General features: G+C 38.5%; 1 protein-coding gene across 2 annotated transcripts in view; it reads left to right on the forward strand.

The window, feature by feature from the left end:
- The window catches only part of LOC126966457 (uncharacterized), a 206,104-nt gene that overhangs the window by 117,196 nt on the left and 65,965 nt on the right, over window positions 1-22,943 (forward strand). The gene's annotated exons all lie outside the window — the stretch shown is intronic.

A 22,943-nucleotide genomic window follows, 5' to 3' on the forward strand; every position in this document is an offset into this window, starting at 1 on the left:
CGTCTCATTATCTTGAAGCCAAAATTTTTGAATGTTTCACTTCTACCACGTGTGAATTACACACATGGTTTTTTTAAATCACTATTGCATCAGGATATGATCGTACTAATAGTGCCATAAATTCAGGTGAATGCTATTGAAAACCGGCATTGGCTTGAGAAATGTATTCTGGACGGTGAATGAATCTCACAACTCAATAGATTAACCCAGTACTCCACAAACATTATCTCGTCATAAATAATGGATAAATGATTGCCAACCAGTTAATTTCGAGTGCAACAAGTTGGAGAGAGATTTATCAGTAAACAGTTTGTGATCTGTAGACGATGCGGGATTCGAACTCGCGCCTTTCAGGATACGCCCCAGCGCTCTTTTTTTTTTATGGAATAGGAGGACAAACGAGCGTGCGGGTCACCTGGTGTTAAGTGATCACCGCCGCCCACATTCTCTTGCAACACCAGAGGAATCACAAGAGCGTTGCCGGCCTTTAAGGAAGGTGTACGCGCTTTTTTTGAAGGTACCCATGTCGTATTGTCCCGGAAACACCGCACATGGAAGCTTATTCCATAGCTTTGTAGTACGAGGGAGAAAGCTCCTTGAAAACCGCACTGTAGAGGACCACCACACATCTAGATGGTGGGGATGAAATCCTAACTTGTGGCGTGTCGTGCAAAGGTGGAATTCGGCGGCAGGAATTAGGTTAAACAGCTCTTTGGAACACTCCCCGTGATAGATGCGGTAGAAGACACACAATGTAGCGACGTCTCTACGCAACGCCAAGAGATCCAGCCGTTCACAGAGCACTGAGTCCCCGACAATTCGACCTGCTCTACGTTGCATGCGGTCAAATGGATCGAGCAGATACTGGGGTGCGCCAGACCAGAGATGACAGCAATACTCCATGTGTGGCCGGACCTGCGCTTTGTAGAGCGCTAGAATGTGGGCCGGCTTGAAGTATTGCCGTGCTCTATTGATGACGCCCAGCTTCTTCGAAGCCAATTTGGCTTAGCTCTCCAGATGGCCACGGAATTGGCAATCGCTCCAGATTTCGAGACCCAGTAATCCGATACTAGGCGCGGCTTTAAGAGAAGTGTTCTCGAAGAGCGGTGATACGACAAATGGGGTTTTTTTAGTGGTAAACGCGCAAACTTGAGACTTCTGGGGGTTAAATTGGACAAGGTTCAATTTACCCCATTCCGCGACCTTCTCGAGAGAGGACTCGATAGAAGACACAAGTTTCTCCCGGCACTGGTCGACGATTTCCCGAGAGAGACCTGCATTGCGCGTGTATACGGCATCACCAGTGCTGTCGTCCGCATAGCAATGTATGTTGGAGGTGTCCAACATATCATTGATATGCAGAAGAAACAGCGTAGGAGATAGCACACAGCCTTGGGGCACTCCAGCATTCACGGGCTTCGGGTTCGAGCAATATCCGTCGACAACGACCAATCTCTTATCAACAAAGCAAACCGTCAGTACGACGCATGATTCATAAATCTTGGTATGTTTATTAGTTCTTTCTAGCTCTTGAGTTGTGGCACCATAAACATCAAAGTTGGTAACCTACTCAACCCCTAACTGCATATTAGGAAATTAAATTGAACTGTTGCTTATTCAAATCTAAACAATATGATCGGGGTCATCCGAGAGGCGAGGCGTATTATATTTTAAACTTAAATGGCTATGGTCTGCACACATATCGCTTAGCTGATAATAAATGGATGGATGGACAAAGAAAATGACAACATGGATGGAACCAGAAGGGAATGTTGGAAGACTAAATAGACGGTGGTCTGATCACCTTATTCAAATTGCAGGCAAAGTCTGTATACACTCGAGCAAATACAGGGAAAGTTAGAAGGAATTGGACGAGGCCTTAACCCAAGTAGGGGTCCAATTAAAAAAACAACATTTACCATAGTTGCACTTACACAATAAAATGAGACCTACTAACATTAATTTAAAATCTTCAGTATAATATATTTAGCTGACCCGACAGACGTTGTTTTGCCATATAAATTATTTTTAGAGATAGTACGTTTCTTGGACATTGCAACTTTACTTTATTTTTTCTTAATAAAAGATTTTTTCAAAAATAAACGTAGCCTAAGTTACTCCTTAAGGAATTAAGTCCTTAAGGAATTTAGTTACTCCTTAAGGAATTAACTCCTTGTTTAAGGATCTTAATCCTTAAACAGACATCAAAAAATTGTAAAAAAAAAATATTTTGGTGTATGTACCGTATATATATTCATATACATGTAGTAAAAAACGGTTATATCGATATTACAAACATACACTCCAATTTTATTTATTTGTATAGATTGTAACTGTAGCTTTGGAACATTAAACGTCTTATTATTATCATTATTTTCAGAAAGGTGCGGGTTCGACTCCCGAGTCCATAAATTTTGGTATAAATTAAATTTGTAGATTTATTTAGTTTTCTTATGCACCCATATAACTCTCATTTCCATTGTACAATTTGCAAGATAATAATACCTTTTTATTTTACCTCCATTATTTAATTTGAATTATAATGGATAGCACATATAAAATACTAATTGTTCTGATGAATTGTATAATAAGTTTGAATCGTGGAGCATTAGTACTAATGAAACTGTTGAGCCAGCCAGGTTAATACAAATTACAATTTAGTATTAAGCTGTGCAATATTAAAATGATTTCGAAGCGTGGTGTTAAGCTACGATATAATTCGCTACTATCAATATTATAATGTTGGGTAAATATAATAATTCTGCTTTGCTACAAGTAGTGTATCCTGAGGATTCAAAATTTAATTAATACTTGAAATAATATCATTTTCACCATATCGACGTGCTGCAGTAAACGGATGGTTATGGCTGGATGGATATGTCACTAGTTTATCTAAGATAATATGTCGCGTGTAATATCATCAAAAGATAGTTTCTTTAGAAGATTCTAACATTAACAATTCATTACAAGGATATGGTAATACTTACTTTAGCACATTAACGATTTAATAGTTAGTTTTCGATCAACTTCATAAAAAGAGGCGGTCCTCAATTGGACAGTTTTTTGTAAGTGTGTTTGCTACCTCATTTTTCTAAAGCTAACGATATAACTTCATCTTTTGAGCAAAGTTGGCATCTTCTCTACCTAAATTATAGTAAATATTATTATATTTTAATCAAGTGAGATTTTTTATATTTTACAAAGAATGATATTGTCGCGTAGCAACGCTTCGACGTATATGACGAGAGTTGTCAATCTTCTAGACATTGATAATTTGAACAGCTCCATCAGCAATACTCGTAGCTTTACCGTAAATATGAATCACAAGAGCAACGCGAGGCAGGCCGTAAAACGGATCGGCTGGCAATACGAAATCGTCCAGTAAAACCTCAAAGATCAACAACTAGATAATTTTCGACGCACAAAAAGAAATTTATGAAGTACTGATTTGAATCGAGGAGCATTTCGATACGATTGCAGTACTTATTATTGCTTCAGGGTACTACCGAATCACGATATTTTCTAGGAAAACTCAAAAATACAATGTTTGTTTCGAAATGACCCCATTTGGGGCAGACATTATCTAAGAACGAGAACATTCAAGGTATTTATTTATTTAAATACTTACACATAATACAGTAGAAGAATAACATACTTACAATACTTATTCCTGTGTTTTATGTATGCTTATTCTAAAAAAAGTGTTTATAAATCAGTAATACGGACTTTGCTTTTGATATTGTAGATATAAGGACAGATTTAGAATCGGAAAAGATCATTGCAACCTCTCGAAGATGCACAGCATAAATTTTTACAATTATACTTCATGGGCAACATAGAGGAATAACTTGATCGATGTCAAGAGATCAATGCAGCAATGATAAAAGCAATTCTTCAAGATCTGCAGCAACTACTTCATGAACATTTTGCATGTCGAGTTAGCTCGCAAATCTTTCCTTTCCGATCCGTCTTGCATTCGCCCTGACCATTCAAATCTTAAGCCCAATCCTTGAAAGTTTGTAGTCTGAATCTAGAATCCATTTTCCATGTTCAATTAATTATAAGTGGCATGTTCACGGGATGATAGACCATCCGCGTTGTTTACTTTTGCGCATGATAATAAAACGGTAAATGTCGTCTATCACAAGATGCTTCACTGAAGAGTGCAACCCAAGCACCAAAATACACAGCCAATAAAGAATCATTAACGAAATCGTTTTTTTTTTATTTCCTTAGATATATTATCCTATTAAAATATTGAAATTAATTAAATCCAAAATCTGCTCATTTATTGCCTCTAAGGCGGAACAATGTTCGCCGGGTCAGCTAGTGAATAAAAATATTTGAACGTATAATATTGATATTTTTGCTCTGTTTAAGTGATATACGTATGTAACATACACATATAATATGTTAATATTGAAATCAATCCAATTTATACCTACTTATTTATCATACGTTATCTACAATAGATTACATATAACAAGATATTCGCAAGTGATACGGTGCTGCACAGCTCGTAAAATCTAAATCTATTGGTTCAATACTTAAGTAGTTTAGCCGCAGTATAATTAATCAATACCCCTTTGTATTCGCACATAAAACATTAATTTTAATCACGCCTTTGTGCGATGTTAGTTACGCTGTTAAAATATCACAACATTGGCTTATTGCCAGATAGTTCATTTACCGCATTTGATCTTCCGCTTGCACTTTGCACGGCTATTCTTGTACCGACCCGGCCGCAAGCTTAATATTACATGAAAGTAAGATCTATATTCGTATCTTTTAGTAGGGCACGGCTTAAGTTACATGCCCTGGGGTCTAATATGATTTCTAGAAAATTCACTTATGTGCCTATGTACATACATAACATTATCAAGAATATATTGAGAAGCAACAGTCAAGATGTTAATTTCTTTAAAATTAGGTCTCAATGATTGTTTAGAGCTTAAGATGGACCTAAGTCACCTATTAATGTTTTTTTTATGACAAGATCTTCATGGTGCGTAGGTGATTTACAATGCAGCGCCTATTGGAAAGCCCAAAACCTTCTAATATAAATAATATATATATAAATAAAATGATATGTCTGATTAGCTCAGTAATTTCACTAGCAACGGCACATTTTTAATCAAAACACAGTAATGCTTACACTTGAACCATCAACGATCAAGTCATCTCCGATCCGATTGATCCCTGGTGTTGCAGATGTCCATTTACGATTGCCCTACTACTCTCCATCACATGACCCTCTTGCCCTTTTGCCCCATCTTATATCATATATAAAAAAGCTCTACTGATTGGTGGCAGAAAAAGGCACGGATTTGGTACCCATGTACCCATCAAGAAAGGTAGTGGTACTAAGAAGGTATCCGGTGTCAAAAAGGCCCTAAAACATTTTACTGTGCGCGTTTCGATGGTATACATCCATATTTTTTTTATGGAATAGGAAGACAAACGAGCGTACGGGTCACATGTTGTTAAGTGATCACCGCCGCCCACAATCTCTTGCAATACCAGAGGAATCACAGGAGCGCTTTCACTTTTATATACGCTATTACATACGCGCTTTTTTTGAAGGTACGCATGTCGCTTCGTCCCGGAAACACCGCACAAGGAAGTTCATTCCACAGCTTTGTAGTACGTGGAAGAAAGCTCCTTGAAAACCGCACTGTGGAAGACCGCCACACATCCAGATGGTGGGGATGATATCCTAAATTGTGGCGTGTCGTGCGAAGGTGGAATTCGGCGGCAGGAATCAGGTTAAACAGCTCTTCGGAACACTCCCCGTGATAAATGCGGTAGAAGATACACAATGAAACGACATCTCTACGCAACGCCAAGTGATCCAGCCGTTCACAAAGCACTGGGTCCCCGACAATTCGAGCTGCTCTACGTTGCACGCAGTCAAATGGATCACCAGACCAGAGATGACAGCAATACTCCATGTGTGGCCGGACCTGCGCTTTGTAGAGCGCAAGCATGTGGGCCGGCTTGAAGTATTGCCGTGCTCTATTAATGACGCCCAGTTTCTTCGAAGCCAATTTGGCTTTGCACTCCAGATGGCCACGAAATCGGCAATCGCTCGAGATTTCGAGCCAGTATTCGGATACTAGGCGAGGCTTTAAGAGAAGTGCTGTCGAAAAGCGGTGATACGGCAAATGGGGTTTCTTTAGTGGTAAACGCGCTAACTTGAGTCTTCAGGGGGTTAAATTTGACAAGGTTCAATTTACCTAATTCCGCGACCTTCTCAATAGAGGACTCGATAGAAGACACAAGTTTGTCTCGGCACTGCTCGACGATTTCCCGAGAGAGACCTGCATGGCCCGTGTATACGGCATCACCAGTGCTGTCGTCTGCATAACAATGTATGTTGGAGGTGTCTAACATATCATTGATATGCAGAAGAAACAGCGTGAGAGATAGCACACAGCCTTGGGGCACTCCAGCATTCACAGGCATCGGGTTCGAGTAATATCCGTCGACAACGACCTGTATGCTGCGCCCAGTGAGGAAGCTGGAGGTCCACTTGCACAAGCTCTCGGGAAGCCCAAATGATGGAAGTTTTGAGAGGAGTGCCTTGTGCCATACACGATCTAAGGCCTTCGCTATATCAAGGCTAACTGCCAGGCCTTGCTTTTAATAGCCGCCGCCAAACTATGTCTTAGGTATACCAGGAGATCACCTGCCGACCGACCATGGCGAAAGCCGTACTGTCGATCGTTGATCAACTGGTGACCCTCTAGATATACCAAGAGCTGGCGGCTGATTATGCTCTACATGATTTTGGAGAGCAGGGAGGTAATAGCAATAGGCCTGTAGTTTGCCGGATCCGAACTGTCTCCTTTTTTTGGATCGGATGTACAAGGGCTGACTTCCATGAGTCAGGGACTACGCCTTTTGAATAATAGTGCCGGAATTAACGCGTTAGCACCGGCGTCAACTCATGGATGGCCTCCGGTCCTCGACACTAACCTATGCGAAACATAGCGGCACTAGGCCGCTACTTCACGCCGGTATTCTGTGCGAGTGTGGTAATTAACCCGGACGAGTCTGGTAAAAAGCCCTTAGTCGCCTCTTACGACACCCATGGGCCTGGGACTCCCCTATTCTTTTTACGCCTCGGGGAAAGTACGGGGGGGAAAGTATTCATGCCGTGTTGATCTGTAAACAAAACATTAAATTCATTCACAAAAACTAAAAATATAAATTAGTGATATATAATAGTAGATTGTGCCATAGTAGATTCTTTCCCCGAGGCTTTAAAAGAATAGGGGAGTCCCAGGCCCATGGGTGTCGTAAGAGGCGACTAAGGGCTTTTTACCAGACTCGTCCGGGCTAATTACCACACTCGCACAGAATACCGGCGTGAAGTCGCTTCTTCAGGCAAACATAGCGGTACTAGGCCGTTGCCTAGTGCCGCTATGTTTCGCATAGGTTAGTGTCGAGGACCGGAGGCCATCCATGAGTTGACGCTGGTGCTAACGCGTTAATTCCGGCACTATTATTCAAAAGGCGTAGTCCCTGACTCATGGAAGTCAGCCCTTGTCCATCCGATCCAAAAAAAAAGGAGACAGTTCGGATCCGGCAAACTACAGGCCTATTGCTATTACCTCCCTGCTCTCCAAAATCATGTAGAGCATAATCAGCCGCCAGCTCTTGGTATATAAGGTAGAAAAATAAAAATATTACGGCGAGGGCGTGTTTTTAAAGCCAGAGCAAAGTGTAGTAATTCAAAGTACGTCGCCAAAGTCAAAAATATATTTTGCGACGGACATTCTACTTTTCATCACCCAGTGTCACGAAATAAAAGGCTTTAAAATTATCACTTAATAAAACATTGAGTAACAACTAAATTGAAATTAAATAGTATCTAATAATAAAACAACTAAAAACTTATATTTAGAAATAGAAATTGAAATTGAAACACTTTATTAACAGTAAAACACATACCTTCAATTTACAGTATAAATCTTAAAGTAATAAAAAATTAAATTAAATGTAACAAAAATTATTAAAATTTAAACAAAAACAAAATATTAAATAACAGTGCGGCGCGTGATTCCATGCTAAAAGAAGCTGACTCAGTATATTGTTAGTCAGTGCAGAAGACACCAACACAACACTGGTTTTCAGCAGCCCCTCGTGACATTTGGAGTAAACAGCTATTGTAGTTTTCCCATTGTAATTTTTTTTTCATGTTCATGTTGTAAATTTATAGTTATAAAATAGAATTATAAATAAATATTTATAATTAATATTGAATCATATTATAAATTTTAAGCAAATATGCATAATACTTATATTAAAGGTGGCACAAGGTACATTAGTATAAAAAATGAGATATAGATAATATATTGGTAAACATTAAATACACATAATAAGGATACAGAATTGTGTTAGTCTATATTTACTATAAGACACATTGCATATCAAGACTAATTATTATATAAAGAATCTAAAATAGTTTTTTATATTTAAATCTAAAATTTTGAATATTTTTCAGTTGTCTGATTGGTGGCGGTAAATTGTTCCAGCACTTGTATCGTAAACTACCCCTGAACGCTGTTGAGTGATGCCGGGGCACTGCTAATATCTGCGAGGCAGATCTAGTTTTTATATTACTTGCAGTGCCTTGCCCTAGCCATTCAAGTTTTTTAAATAAGTAAAGAGGTGTTTTATTATTTACGATACCGAAAAGTAACGTTGCTAAGTGCAGACGTCTCCGACCTTCCATATTAAGTAATATGGCTTCTTTTAAATATGGAGTGATGTGCTGCCTGGGCGGTATATTCCAACAGAATCGAGCGCACGCATTTTGCACTCGTTGGATGGAACATTTTGTTTTGTATAGTAATCTTAGCCCATACACCACGTCACAGTAATTGAGCTTTCATAGTACAAGTGCTTCACATAATCTAACTCGAAGTTCTGTACTTAAATATTTTCGACTCTTATTATCTACTTTAAGTCTATAAAATATATAATTTACATTTGAGACATTTTCGTAATTTTGAAAATTTATTGTTACAATTTTGTTAGGAATGAAGATTGTTGTAGATTTTATATTCTGCGTATTTGAAATAATTTACGAGTCTGGCTCATTGTTTGGAAGATGTGAAAGTGAATCTCGTTGTTTGAATATAGATGGGCGTGGTGAAAGTCTGGCACGGATGGATTAACTGAAGGTTGCAATTTAATGTTTTACCCCTCTGCTACAGCACTCGGCTTCCATCCTCCATCGCTTGAGAATAGTTAAGTCCGCTCCAGAATTTGCCAAAAGGGTAGTAGAAGTACGACGTAAACAATGTTCTGTATACAGTTTGATATCTGGTAACTTAAAATTAGTTGCGATTTCTTGTGGCATTTAAGAAATTTTAGCTTTTCCCATAACTTGTTTGAGGCACTTGCCATTTTGATAACTGATAAAATACCGATTGGTCTTGATATCAGCAGGACGCAGGTTCAGCTATTTCTGTACAATCGTTTTGTATTCTTCTCGGATTACGAAAGATCGGTCAATTTTTGTTTTTGTGTCTGTCAGTTTTACTAATAGTAAATCAACCGGTTGATTTTCGACATCATCAACAGTTATTTTTAAAGTTTATTACCACTACATGCTCCGAAAATTAAATCGACCATATACATACTAACTTACTTTCACGGCAAGAAAGACTTTGTCCGGTGCCTCATTAAGGAAAGTCTCCACATTTTTGACTGAGAACACGTTGGATTTTTTAGTTTTAAATCCATCAGACATCCATTTCAGTTACGCTATGAATTTCGAATATGACGTGTCCAGTTTTACGTCGTTATTAGAATGGACTATTGATTTTAAGATTGAGTTCTCCAAAGAATGGAAGGTTGTTTAGTTTTGGCTAAGTGCGGAAGTAGACTAAAAACACAGATTCGGAAAAATTCTTGGCAGCTCTAGCATTTTTTCATTCAATAAAATTACCATAGGCTTTCATATATTGCTCCCGGGATTTTGCAGGTAATAGATTATCCATCTCATTTCTTGCGTCATTTCTAATATATCCAGGTTTTAATTCTATACTTTCATTGTCACTTGAAGGTTTTGAAGAAAGAATAGACGAAAACGCGGGCTGTAGCAGCGGGCGCATTTTAATTTTTATTTTTATATTCCTTTTTTTTTCAGCCGGTGGCGCGACTACGGGCCATCGTACCAGCCAGTCTTTATTAAAATAATATTTGCGTTCGATTTGTTTGGCGCTGAATACTAAAATGTTCCAAATTCAAAAAGTACGCAGCAAAGATAATGGCGGCGCACTTAAAAAGAGGATTAAAACTCATTAATACCCGCAAAAATTTCATAATATTGAAAATACCACCTTTGGGTACTTAGAGGCTAATCAAGTCGTCCTTTTCGAATAGATAGATTGAAAACTATCATGTTATCAAGTTTTATTTTTATATCTTGTACGATGGAACAGAATCCTTAATCTGTTACTCCGACTCTCGTTTGACTGTTTTTTCAGATTAGTTGTTTTGCTCTCGGTACTTGAAAAATATCCAGAAAAAATAAATTTGATAAAATTAAATATTCCCTAGTGATATATTATCTATTCGATAGTTAGAATATTATAAAAACAAATTATTGGAGAGGATTGATTTGAGAAGAGAAAGGCGGGAATATTTGATTAATTTTTAATTATTCCACTCGATATAAATTTCTTGCATAAAATAAAATTATCATCAAAAGTATTACATCAATATGCATGCAAAATTCTAAAGTAATAACCTATATTTAAAACATTATTCAAAGAGAAATTTAGTCACTGCTTTCAGTTTTCACGACTCAGTTTGTAGTTAGTTTAGATCTGGACTAGACAAGGGCTAGTCTCCAGATCTTATAAACCTCGGAACGTTGACTTCCAGCTTGCCTAGTTCAAGCCTTGTGACATAATATAAAAACAAGATAAAAATCTGATAACATAATAGAAACTGCGTGATAGATGTCTAATTGATGTGAAAACCCCCCTATATTCATAGAGATGGGTACCTAGGGTATGTTCCGATATGCACTGCGACCACTGTACAGTGTGACGTCAATTTAGTATACTGTGAAGCCGTTCCTTTATAGTTAGTTATATTGGTTACTATTTAAAACGGAACGCAATCCCGTATACTGTCAGCCGCATTTTTGACGCAGCATTCAAATGAGTGTAAAGTTTTCTTGTTCATTAAAAAAAGCTGTTGTTGGAGTACTGTCAAATTAAAAATATTTGGGATTAAACTGTAGGTATTGTTTATAAAACGTAAGGCACTCGAGTGGTTTAGACTGATCACGTGATCAAAGTACTGCGAGTACCTTACCTTGAAATCGCCAGTGCTCACAGTAGAATATGGCGGCAATTTATGACGTCATATATTAACTAGGGTATTGCGGCAGTATACTGGCAGTCCATAACGGAACGAATTTTTCTACAGTGTTAGCACTGTGCAGTGCTCTCAGTGCATATCGGAACATACCCCTAAGATCTGGTTTTAGCTCCCAAAGACAATACTTAAAATAGAGACGAACATAAAGATATAGAATAAAGACTAAATTAAGATTATAAGAATGAGAGAATATAAAAGAGAAATCCTAACGTTTCTTGATGTCGCTTTCATAAGTCTTGTATTTCTGAAGTTGAATAAAATACAGCAGAGGATTTTGGAACAGCTTTACTGTCGGTTTAAATTTTCATATCTGCGATAAAAACTAAACAATATCAACCTATGTATGTATCTGAGTTTTTATTTAATAATAATTATATTTTGGCGTTTTAGTTTGTAAATATATTATTTTATTCTATATCTTTATGTTCGTCTCCATATTAACAGACTTCAAAAAATGGGGAGGTTTTTTTAATATTTCTTACCTCTCAGAATTTTCGCCTGGGTGAACCGATTTTGGTAATTCTTTTTTATTTGTAAGTTGGTTTTTTCCGTGTAGTCCTATTGCAAATTGGTCCAGATCTTACTATGGTATCTATATGAGACAACCATAAAAGTCTTAAATCTGCTATAAGTATGTGCGCGAGAAATGGGCGAATAACTCAATATCGCGCCAACTGATTTCTTTGATTCTTTTTTTATTGGATAGGATATACTATATAAGGTAGTTTTATTTTAATAAGCATTACCAGTTTTATTGCTTTTTGAATGCAGAACAATAAATTGTTGCATTTATTAGTCCAATTAACTCGTTTTTATGACGTTTTCACTTCTGTCTCTTACGGCACCCCGAATGTTTTCTTAAGAACTTACAATTATTTCTGAATTTATTTAATCAAAGTTATTAAAATGTTATCAAAATATATTTAATAGCACATTACTTGATTAATGAATTAATAGCATTTTTATCTCCAACATTGAGGTTTTCATAATATTTTCACTCTTACGCCACGGTAGCTCCAACAGCTTCCTATTTTTATACGTGACTCTTAGAACGTACTTTGAATAATAAATAGTATAAAATTTGTTTTTTCTTTGATTTACGTGAGAGCTTCACAATCTTCATATATACATAAAAGAGAATGTTTGTTTGTATGTTCCCTAATAACTCCTAAAGTTTTATATTTTTCGATTACTTTTAAACCGCGTAAAGGTTAACTACGATTTGTATGGCATCACAAAGAGCGCCATCTAGTGAAAGTAGAGGAAAATTTCGTTGCGTGTTGAAAAAAGCGCATTGCAATTTGATTACAGACAGTTTGAAATTATGCTACAGATCGCACCCTTACTGTAAGTCGTTAAGGAGTCCCATTAATCATCATATTCGACTACGACAATTACTTGATCATAACTATGTTATGGTAGATGACTTAAATATCCGGATAGCATAAAAAAGATTCGGCCGAGTATCGTTAATTTGTTTCTAAGAATGAAGAGTTCCGTTACTTTTTCATGAATTCCGTTATCAGAACCTAACCAAACTCTCACCAAACTATTTTTGAAGTTTATCCTTTCCAATAAAAAAAGAATAATCGAAATCGGTTGGTGCGATATTCAGTTATTCGTAAATTTATCATCCACTTTGCTATATGTATGAATAGCAAATTTAAGACTTTTATTGTTTTCTCATAGATGCCATTGTCAGATCTAGACTAAATTACAATAGGACCACACGGGAAGCACCAGCTTTTACATAAAATAATTATCCAAATCGGGTCTCCCAGTCGAAAGTTTTGAGGTAACAAACAAAAGAAAAACATACCGACGAATTGAGAACCTCCTCCTTTTTTGAAGTCTGTTAAAAATCTCACGTAGTGCCAACTACGTATTTAAATTAGTATATTATCATTAGGGAACCGTCAGAGCTCTAATTAGATTCCTACTTATCTGGTCTTTTGTTAATATTGTATACACTACTATTAAAAAAAATATATTGCCAACATTTTTAACCTCAGTTTATCGCACGTGTGAAATATTTTAATTAACGAAACGTAATAATATGCAAATGAGTCTAACACGAACATATTATAGTGTCACCCAGTATAAAAAACAAGTAAACTGTGACATTAGGATAGCTATCAGATTCTTGCTAAAAATATAAATCATTTATTTGAATAATAAATACAAACACGATATATAAGTTACTTTGGTATGAAAATATTTAAGCGAAGTTAATTAAGTGTGAGAAATTAATTGTTTACCAGTGGGAAGCTCTTTTACACAGGATGAAGCAGTAATGTGTAAGCAATATTGTGGCACCGTAGCTAGTGAAATTACTGGGCAAACGAGACTTAATATTATCTTATGTCTCAATGTGACGAGTGCAATTGAAGTGCTACTCAGAATTTTTGAAGACGTTTTTCAAGAATCCTGAATGGAACTGAATTGCAATGGACCGGGCGTATCAATTATCTTTAGCTGAACGTGCTGCTCGTCTCATCCCAAACATTGTCTTTGGAATTTTCCAGATAATAAATTTAGATACAGCAAACGTAGATATTATTTCACATGAATGGGGGTAAACAGACTTGTTTTACCTGATTCGAACTGAAAACCAGCAAACAGAAATGCGTTTGCACCACTCGTGCCATTGAAGTCGTTCGAGGCGAGTGTACGCGCTTCCTGTACCCCTGTCGTATTGACTAGGAAACACAACATAAATTGGAAATACAATATAGGTGATGGAAAACTGCGCTGTGGATGAACGAGTATGAAATATTGGAAGAATTCAATATCAGGGATCTATGTGTCTCTTTCTTTCAGATAATTTAAAAACAAACTAACTTTCATAGCCAGGTTGCTGATATTACAGGACGTTCAGGAGGCCATTTCATTTTCCAATAATTAAAGATTGGTCCAGTCAACCCGGATAATACGGGAGATGGAATTTATTTTGGTGATTTTATTTCATTCACTTAACATTCAAGATAGTACCTACATATATATAGATTCAAATACAACGACAAATATTTAAAATAGTATCTATATGGATTCTAAAACAACTTAGACCATACGTCCTTGCTGCCTACAAGCAGCGGTTGTGTTTTTATATTTGAGTGTTTTAAACTGTGTGATCTCATCAAATAATTTTCTTTCTTTCTTTAAACAAACATTTAAAATAGCATAATAGTATAGTACTAGTAGTAATAATATAGTACTATATAGTACTATATAGATATAAATACGACTACAAACATTTAAGCCTTATAAAGCTTATCTGTGTGTGTTATCCTCTTAATTTTTAATCAAAAAAACACTATAAAAGAAAAGAACAATTGCCTATTAGGGATATTACATGTTAGAGTGTAAATAAACAATAAAATGCAAATAAATATAATTATTATAATACTAAGGATATTATGCAAATCAGATTATAATATAATGGTAGGATTTTGTAAATAGTATTTTTCATAATATTTCAATAATTAATTATAATTTTCGTAGATATAATCTGCTTAATTGTGTACGGCCTCCACAGCAGCGGAGTGACTACTTTCACTTCGGATGCAGCAGAATTGAATAATGATTCATAACACTAGCCAATCTACTCTCTTGGTTAATTCATCCATTATTTCTTAAGACCTTCAACTGTGCGATGATTTGGCAGCTGGTTACTTATCATGATATGACATTGCTGAAGTATTACAATTATTTTCCAAAACCAACAGTCACAATTTTTGACTAGGAAGATTGATTTAAAAAAAAATCTAAATATGCAGTTTTGGTCATAATCAAAATCGATCCCTCATTTTTTAAGGAAAAGGAGGAAAACCCAGCGTACGGGTCACATGGAGTTAATTGATCAACGCCGTTCATATTCTCTTGCAACACAAGAGGAATCACAGGAGCGTTGCCGGCCTTTAAGGAAGGTGTATGAGCTTTTTTTTGAAGGTTGGGTACCATCAAAAAAAGCGCATACAGTACAAAGCTTTGTGGTAAGTGGAAGGAAGTTCCTGGAAAACCGCACTGTGGAAGATATTCATATTATAACTCAAAGTCTCGGATTAAGCCGTCCACTATCATTAATTGAAAACTTCACCTGTGTACGTATCAACCAAATCAATACATATAACACTAATTTGAATATTATTCAAAGGGTTCGTGGAAGTTGATAAAGTCATGACAAATATTCAAAGGTACAATGAAGGTAAATTATACCTTTCGCTTTTCGCTATTGCTTTCCAAACTTCTAGAACTCCGAAGTTGAACCACATACAAACGTTTAAATATTCAATGATCGTCCGGCCGATATCTAAAATTGGGTCTGACATTTGCATCTTACGATTACCACTCGCTGGCTGCTCGTGAAAATCGTTTGTGTGTTACACATTTTATTTCCTACCTGATTACGAATGATTTATGAGTGTATGAAACAAATGACAAACGACCGGTTGATCGCAACTTTGTTTGCGTACTTTTATGGCAGCGACACGATTAAGGTTTTGTGTTAATTTCATAACTAAATAATATTAGATTTGCCGATGATACAGTCCTCATAGCATTATCTGCTAAAGATATTCAGAGACTTATCACCCGAGTAAATGAGAGCAGCCAAAGAGTTGGTATTAGGATGAACATTTCAAAGACGAAACTCATGGTCATATCTAAGAAAGAAATTGACGACTTTGACATTACAGTAGCAGGCCAAAATCTACAAATATTTAGTTACGTGGTTAAACGAGAACTGGAATAGCGACATAGAAATCAAGACCAGAATTGAAGTGGCTCGAAGACGAAGCACCTTTGGTAAAATGAAAGAGTACTTTGCAACTGCGGTCTTAAGATTTGTTTGCGCACTCGTTTACTGCGCTGTTACATCTGGCCCATACTTCTATACGGATGTGAGGCGTGGACTATTAAAGAAGACCTCAGGGAACGTATAGAAGCTTTTGAAATGTGAGCATATAGACGTATGTTGGCCATTAGTTGGACTCACAAGGTCACGAATGTTGAAGTTCAGCGCCGCGTCAATCAAAAACGCGAACTCATGCAAAACATCAAGGTGAGGAAAGTCGCATATTTGGGGCACATACTTAGGCACGAGAGGTACGAAATCCTACAACTCATCATAATAGAAAAAATTACCGGAAGAAGAGGACAGAAAAAAGTCTTGGCTGCGCAACATCCGAGAGTGGACAGGAATCGCGAGTGTGGCAGAACTATTCCGCCTCGCGAAGGACATAAAGTTTAAATTTCAAAGCTGACTGCTGACTGTCGAAGAGGCTCGTGAAGAAGAGTTTAATTTCATCAGTTTTCATATTTTGCGAAGAACACATACTTACCTATCCACTTAATTTATAGAAGAGGTGAACAAACGAGGATACACCGGACTATTATATTATGTTATCACAGCGGCCTATTGAACTCTCTTATGTCACCAGAGAAATCACTAGAACGTTGCCCCTCTTAATCTAATAATGTGTATTATTGAGGTATTCTATACAATACATACTTAGGCAATGTTAAATATAAAATGTACAGGCGATGTTTGAGATATCCTAAATTCTATTGTCAACTAGCTGTGTCCGCGACTTCGTACGCTTGGTGGTGGATGTGGATGTGGATATCCATATGGATAATAATTACAACAATGCTTCTCCGTACACGATATTAAGGTTTCTGGAATTGCTCACGCCATATAAAGCTGACCGTGTGAAAAAAATTGCGTGTGTACAAAGTACACATGTCAGAAGTGAAACCTCCTTGTGCATGAACCTCTAAATTGCATATGAAGTCCTGGTACGTGTTGCTAGGATGACACATGATGTCAACCGCTATGAAAGAGATACTATAACCACTTACTCGTATATATTATATTTGTTGTCCTGGTGTCTATGTAGTAATACGTCGTGCGTACGGCGTCAGAATATATTAAGGTATACTCGTGTCATATATAAGACAATATATTCTTCAACTATGATCGATTGATGATATGATGAACCTGGTTCCTTTACAAAGTTTTGGAGGACCTAGATTTCTACGCAGCCCGATTGATATATGGTTCTTTAGATTGATATAACTTTTTATTTCTGAACTCATTGTAATGAAACAAATGCTAAATTTTAAGTGCAACGCATCAGTAAAAACTGTATTCACGGTTAAGCCATTATTGAGATTCGCGTGCACAAACGTAAAGACAAAAATTCTAAAAATGTAAGTAATAGATTTTCTCATATATCTTCCAAGTACAGACAGCCACCAGTTACGATTTTATTATAATATTATGTATTCATTACACACCGAGGTAATTTATACAATCTCTAGAGATTATATAGGTTCACCGGCAATGTGTCAAATTAATTAATTTATACAATTTTGAGTTACGTTGTAAATTATTTTAGGTATGTTATATTGTATATGCATGATGGCAGGATAATTTACTCAGCAAATTATATATAAGAGTTACACGCAGTAGATAAGATGAACTATTAGTTTTAAATATTTTGTTAGTGTCTTTATCATAAAACCACAAATCCCAAGAAATGGATTCAGTAAATGCATCATTTTGGTAAATGGTCGGATATAACATGGATTTAGCCGGCGGCGGTAACCATTTAAGCTGAACCGTATTTTCGTGAAGCCACACATCTCAAAGAAATCTTATTACTTAACTATATTTGATTTATTTTTATATATCTAGTTAGTATGTACCTCATTATTCATATTAAAATATTTATAATTTTCTGTAATCCTCAGTTATGTGTAAAGGCTATTTTTACACGCTTTTTATTAGCTTCACCTGTACGTATGTTTGTTTGTAACCGACTCATTTGGGCACGAATTTGACCCACTTGAAACGGCCAGATTTCATTCAAACTTCGTAGATTCATCGAGGATGGATGACAATACAATATTAATTTGATAAAATTATTCCATTTTTCAATTTACAAAATAAGACTTTTGTTAATTTATATTATTTTCATCGTTGCCCTGTACTTTCCCCGGGGCGTAAAAGGAATAGGGGAGTCCCAGGCCCATGGGTGTCGTAAGAGGCGACTAAGGGCTTTTTAGAAGAGGGAGAGTCACGCTGCCGTCTTATGACGTCAGCACAATCGGGCCAGACTCGTCCGGGTTAATTACCACACTCGCACAGAATACCGGCGTGAAGTAGCAACCTAGTGCCGCTAAGTTTCGCATAGGTTAGTATCGAGGACCGGAGGCCATCCCTTACCCCTCCCCCTCCCCCCCAACAAAATATGAGAGCGGTCCATAAAAAGATATTACCCCAGGAGGGTACCGGCTCTACCAGAGCCGGAGAATCCCTCTCCGAGCACTCTCGCTCGGGCTGCCCTTCGTATTCTGGGGTGGGCACAGAACCGCGCATGACCGAGGACAAACGAGGCAGTAACACCACGGCACCCCGCTCCACGCTCAACGTGGACTTTTGCAATATCAGGGGAATTCACTCCAATTTAAACGCCGTCCACCACCACCTTGAGACGGCGCAGCCGGCCTTGTGTTTCCTTACGGAGACGCAGATATCTCGAGCTAGCGATACGTCATATTTAACGTACCCCGGGTACAAAATTGAGCACAATTTCTTGCCTCATGCCGGGGTATGTGTGTACGTTAGGGAGGATATCTGCTGTCGCCGTCTCGGCAATTTTGAGGGTAGAGACCTTTCTTCTCTGTGGCTCCGCGTAGATTTAGAGGACCGCGTCCGTATCTATGCGTGTGTCTACAGGTCCAATAGTGGTAACGCAGAAACCGATCATCTTATGGGCTGCGTTCAAGCGGCAATTGACGACGTTCTTGCACAGATCCCCTCCGCTGAAATCGTAGTCTTGGGTGATTTCAACGGGCACAATGCCGAATGGCTTGGATCACGTACCACAGACTACGCAGGGCGATCTGTGCATAATTTTGCATTGGCGTATGGTCTGTCCCAATTGGTTGAGTCGCCAACGCGGCTCCCGGATGTGGATAGCCACATGCCGTCCTTATTAGATCTTCTACTGACTACACATCCCGATAGTTACCAGGTCTTTGTCGACGCCCCTCTCGGAACGTCCAACCATTGCCTAGTCAGGAGTGTAGTGCCTATCCGACGCCAACGTCGCAGACCACCAGCGACCCGCCGCGTTTGGCACTACAAGTCAGGAGATTGGGATAGGATGCGTTCCTTTTTTGCATCCTACCCTTGGGGCAAGGTTTGTTTCCCTTCGGATGATTCTAGTGCCTGCGCTGTTGCAGTAGCCGATGTGATACTGCAGGGCATGGATATTTTTATACCAAGCTCTGTAGAACCGATCTGTGGCAGATCACAGCCCTGGTTCGATGCGTCAGTTAAAGCAGCATCTGACTGCAAAAAACAGGCGTATCGAACTTGGGTTGCTGCGCTGGGCACAAAGGATCCGAACTGCAAAGTTCTTAAGAGGAAATATAACCGTGCCTCCAGATTTTTTAAGCGGCAAATCGCCCGTGTGAAGTCTAAGCACGTCGTCAAAATTGGCGAGCAGCTTTCCAGTTACCCGACCGGAACACGCAAATTCTGGTCGTTGTCGAAAGCTGCTCTTGGTAACTTCAACCAGCCGTCCATGCCGCCGTTGCACATGAGGAATGACACCCGGCCCATACGGCAAAAGAGAAAGCCGAGCTCCTGTGCGCTCTTTTCGCCTCCAACTCGACTCTTGACGACAACGGAAAAACACCGCCGACCATCCCACGGTGTCAGAGCTCTATGCCTGAAGTACAGTTCAGACAGAAAACTGTTAGGCGAGCTGTGTTTTCGTTGGACATCAGGCAGTTGAGCGGGCCGGATGGCATTTCTCCAATCGTGCTTAGAACGTGTGCCCCTGAGTTGACGCCGCTGCTAACGCGTTTATTCCGGCACTCTTATTCCAAAGGCGTAGTCCCTGACTCATGGAAGTCAGCCCTTGTCCATCCGATCCAAAAAAAGGAGACAGTTTGGATCCGGCGAACTACAGGCCTATTGCTATCACCTCCCTGCTCTCTAAAATCATGGAGGGCATAATTAGCCGCCAGCTTTTAGTATACCTAGAGGGTCACCAGTTGATCAATGACCGACAGAAGGATTTCGCCATGGACGGTCGGCAGGTGATCTTCTGGTATACCTAACACATAGATGGGCGGCCGCTATTGAAAGCAAGGGGAAAGGCCTGGCAGTTAGCCTGGATATAGCGAAGGCCTTTGATAGTGTATGGCACAATGCGCTCCTCTCAAAACTTCCATCATTTGGGCTTCCCGAGAGCTTGTGCAAATGGACCTCCAGCTTCCTCACTGGGCGTAGCATACAGGTCGTTGTTGACGGATATTGCTCGAACCCGAAGCCCGTGAATGCTGGAATGCCCCAAGGCTGTGTGCTATCTCCCACGCTGTTTCTTCTGCATATCAATGATATGTTGGACACCTCCAACATACATTGCTATGCAGACGACAGCTCTGGTGATGCCGTATACACGGTCCATGCAGGTCTCTCTCGGGAAATTGTCGACCAGTGCCGGGAGAAACTGGTGTCTTCTATCGAGTCCTCTCTCGAGAAGGGTAAATTGAATTTTGTCCAATTTAACCCCCAGAAGACTCTAGTTTGCGCGTTTACCACTAAAAAAACCCCATTTGTCGTATCACCGCTCTTCGAAAACACTTCTCTTAAAGCCGCGCCTAGTATCGGAATACTGGGTCTCGAAATCTCGAGCGATTGCCAATTTCGTGGCCATCTGGAGGGCAAAGCCAAACTGGCTTCGAAGAAGCTGGGCGTCATCAATAGAGCACGGCAATACTTCAAGCCGGCCCACATTCTAGCGCTCTACAAAGCGCAGGTCCGGCCACACATGGAGTATTACTGTCATCTCTGGTCTGGCGCTCCCCAGTATCTGCTCGATCCATTTGACCGCGTGTAGCGTAGCTCGAATTGTCGAGGACTCAGTGCTCTGTGAACGGCTGGATCTCTTGGCGTTGCGTAGAGAATTCGCTTCATTGTGTGTCTTCTACCGCATTTATCACGGAGAGTGTTCCGAAGAGCTGTTTAACCTGATTCCTGCCGCCGAATTCCACCTTCGCACGACACGCCACAAGTTAGGATTACATCCCCACCATCTGGATATGTGGCGGTCCTCCACAGTGCGGTTTTCAAGGAGCTTTCTCCCTCGTACTACAAAGCTGTGGAATGAGCTTCCTTGTGCGGTGTTTCCGGGACGAAACGACATGGGTACCTTCAAAAAAAGCGCGTACACCTTTCTTAAAGGCCGGCAACGCTCTTGTGATTCCTCTGGTGTTGCAAGAGAGTGTGGGTGGCGGTGCTCACTTAACACCAGGTGACCCGTACGCTCGTTTGTCCTCCTATTCCATAAAAAAAAACTTTCGTTTCGTTTTTATTTTTTAGTAGAAAATTGTTCTGTAAAAAATGTTTTTTTTTTTAGTTTTTTAAACGATTATTTATATTTTATGATAGCAACGCATTTACAATCTACTTGACCATTAAAAAGATCCAAATTGATTACTGAATATAAACAAAAGTTTAAATTCTTCTTGTCTTCTACCTTAACTAACTAATTGTCTTAACTAATGCAATGCCCTAGCATTCAAAATAATAAGAAAGCCCCTTAGTGTTTTATTTGATTAACAAGAGTGTTACAAATATAATACTTTTTATAGGATTAAAACGCGTATATTTGTCTCTGTGTTTTTACATCAGTTTTTTGTAAGAGTTACATTCGTATTATTATTTTAAATTTACACAAGTGATTTAGGTACTTTGTTTTCTATTGAAGTAGGCGTTACTTTGTGGAAATCCATAATTATCCAAATGCTTTGTGTTCTCTTTAGTGTTAACTGCGCCAATAATTAGTTAATAGTCTTTAAGCAATTCGACACGTGTGTCTCCAGCACGAGACTCGTGTTAGAGATACTTTGTTTTCATATTTCATTTTTATTTTTCAGTGATTTTTTTATGGAATAGGAGGACAAGCGAGCGTACGGGTCACCTGGTGTTAAGTGATCACCGCCGCCCACATTCTCTTGCAATACCAGAGGAATCACATGAGCGTTGCCGGCCTTTAAGGAAGGTGTACGCGCTTTATTTCAAGGTACACATGTCGTACCGTTCACAGAGCGCTAGGTCCCCGACAATTCAATAGATTTTAGTTTTTAAAATGTTAAAGTTTTTTTATTTTTATTTGAATAACCTCTTATCCATATTATTACTATATAATGAGTGTGCATGTAAAGAGTATAATTAGTTAGTTGCCCTAATATATATATAAATAAATTGTCTAGCCCCAAAATAGCCTGGAGTCTGGCGATATATTTATTGATTTATTCAGAATTTATATAACATATTAGTATAGATGTAAGGAAATAAAGTACTAAATAAATAAATACCAATTTATTTAGTTTAAGATTTAGTTTGAAATAGTTCAAGCTGCTATATTATGCAAGCTGTAAATTGGTTTTGACGTCCGTATATTATCTAGAGTCTAGACAGACGTCTCATTTCCAAGCAACATCAAAAGCTGAGATTA

This window comes from Leptidea sinapis, chromosome 10 (genome assembly GCF_905404315.1).
Source record: "Leptidea sinapis chromosome 10, ilLepSina1.1, whole genome shotgun sequence".
Lineage (NCBI taxonomy): Eukaryota > Metazoa > Arthropoda > Insecta > Lepidoptera > Pieridae > Leptidea > Leptidea sinapis.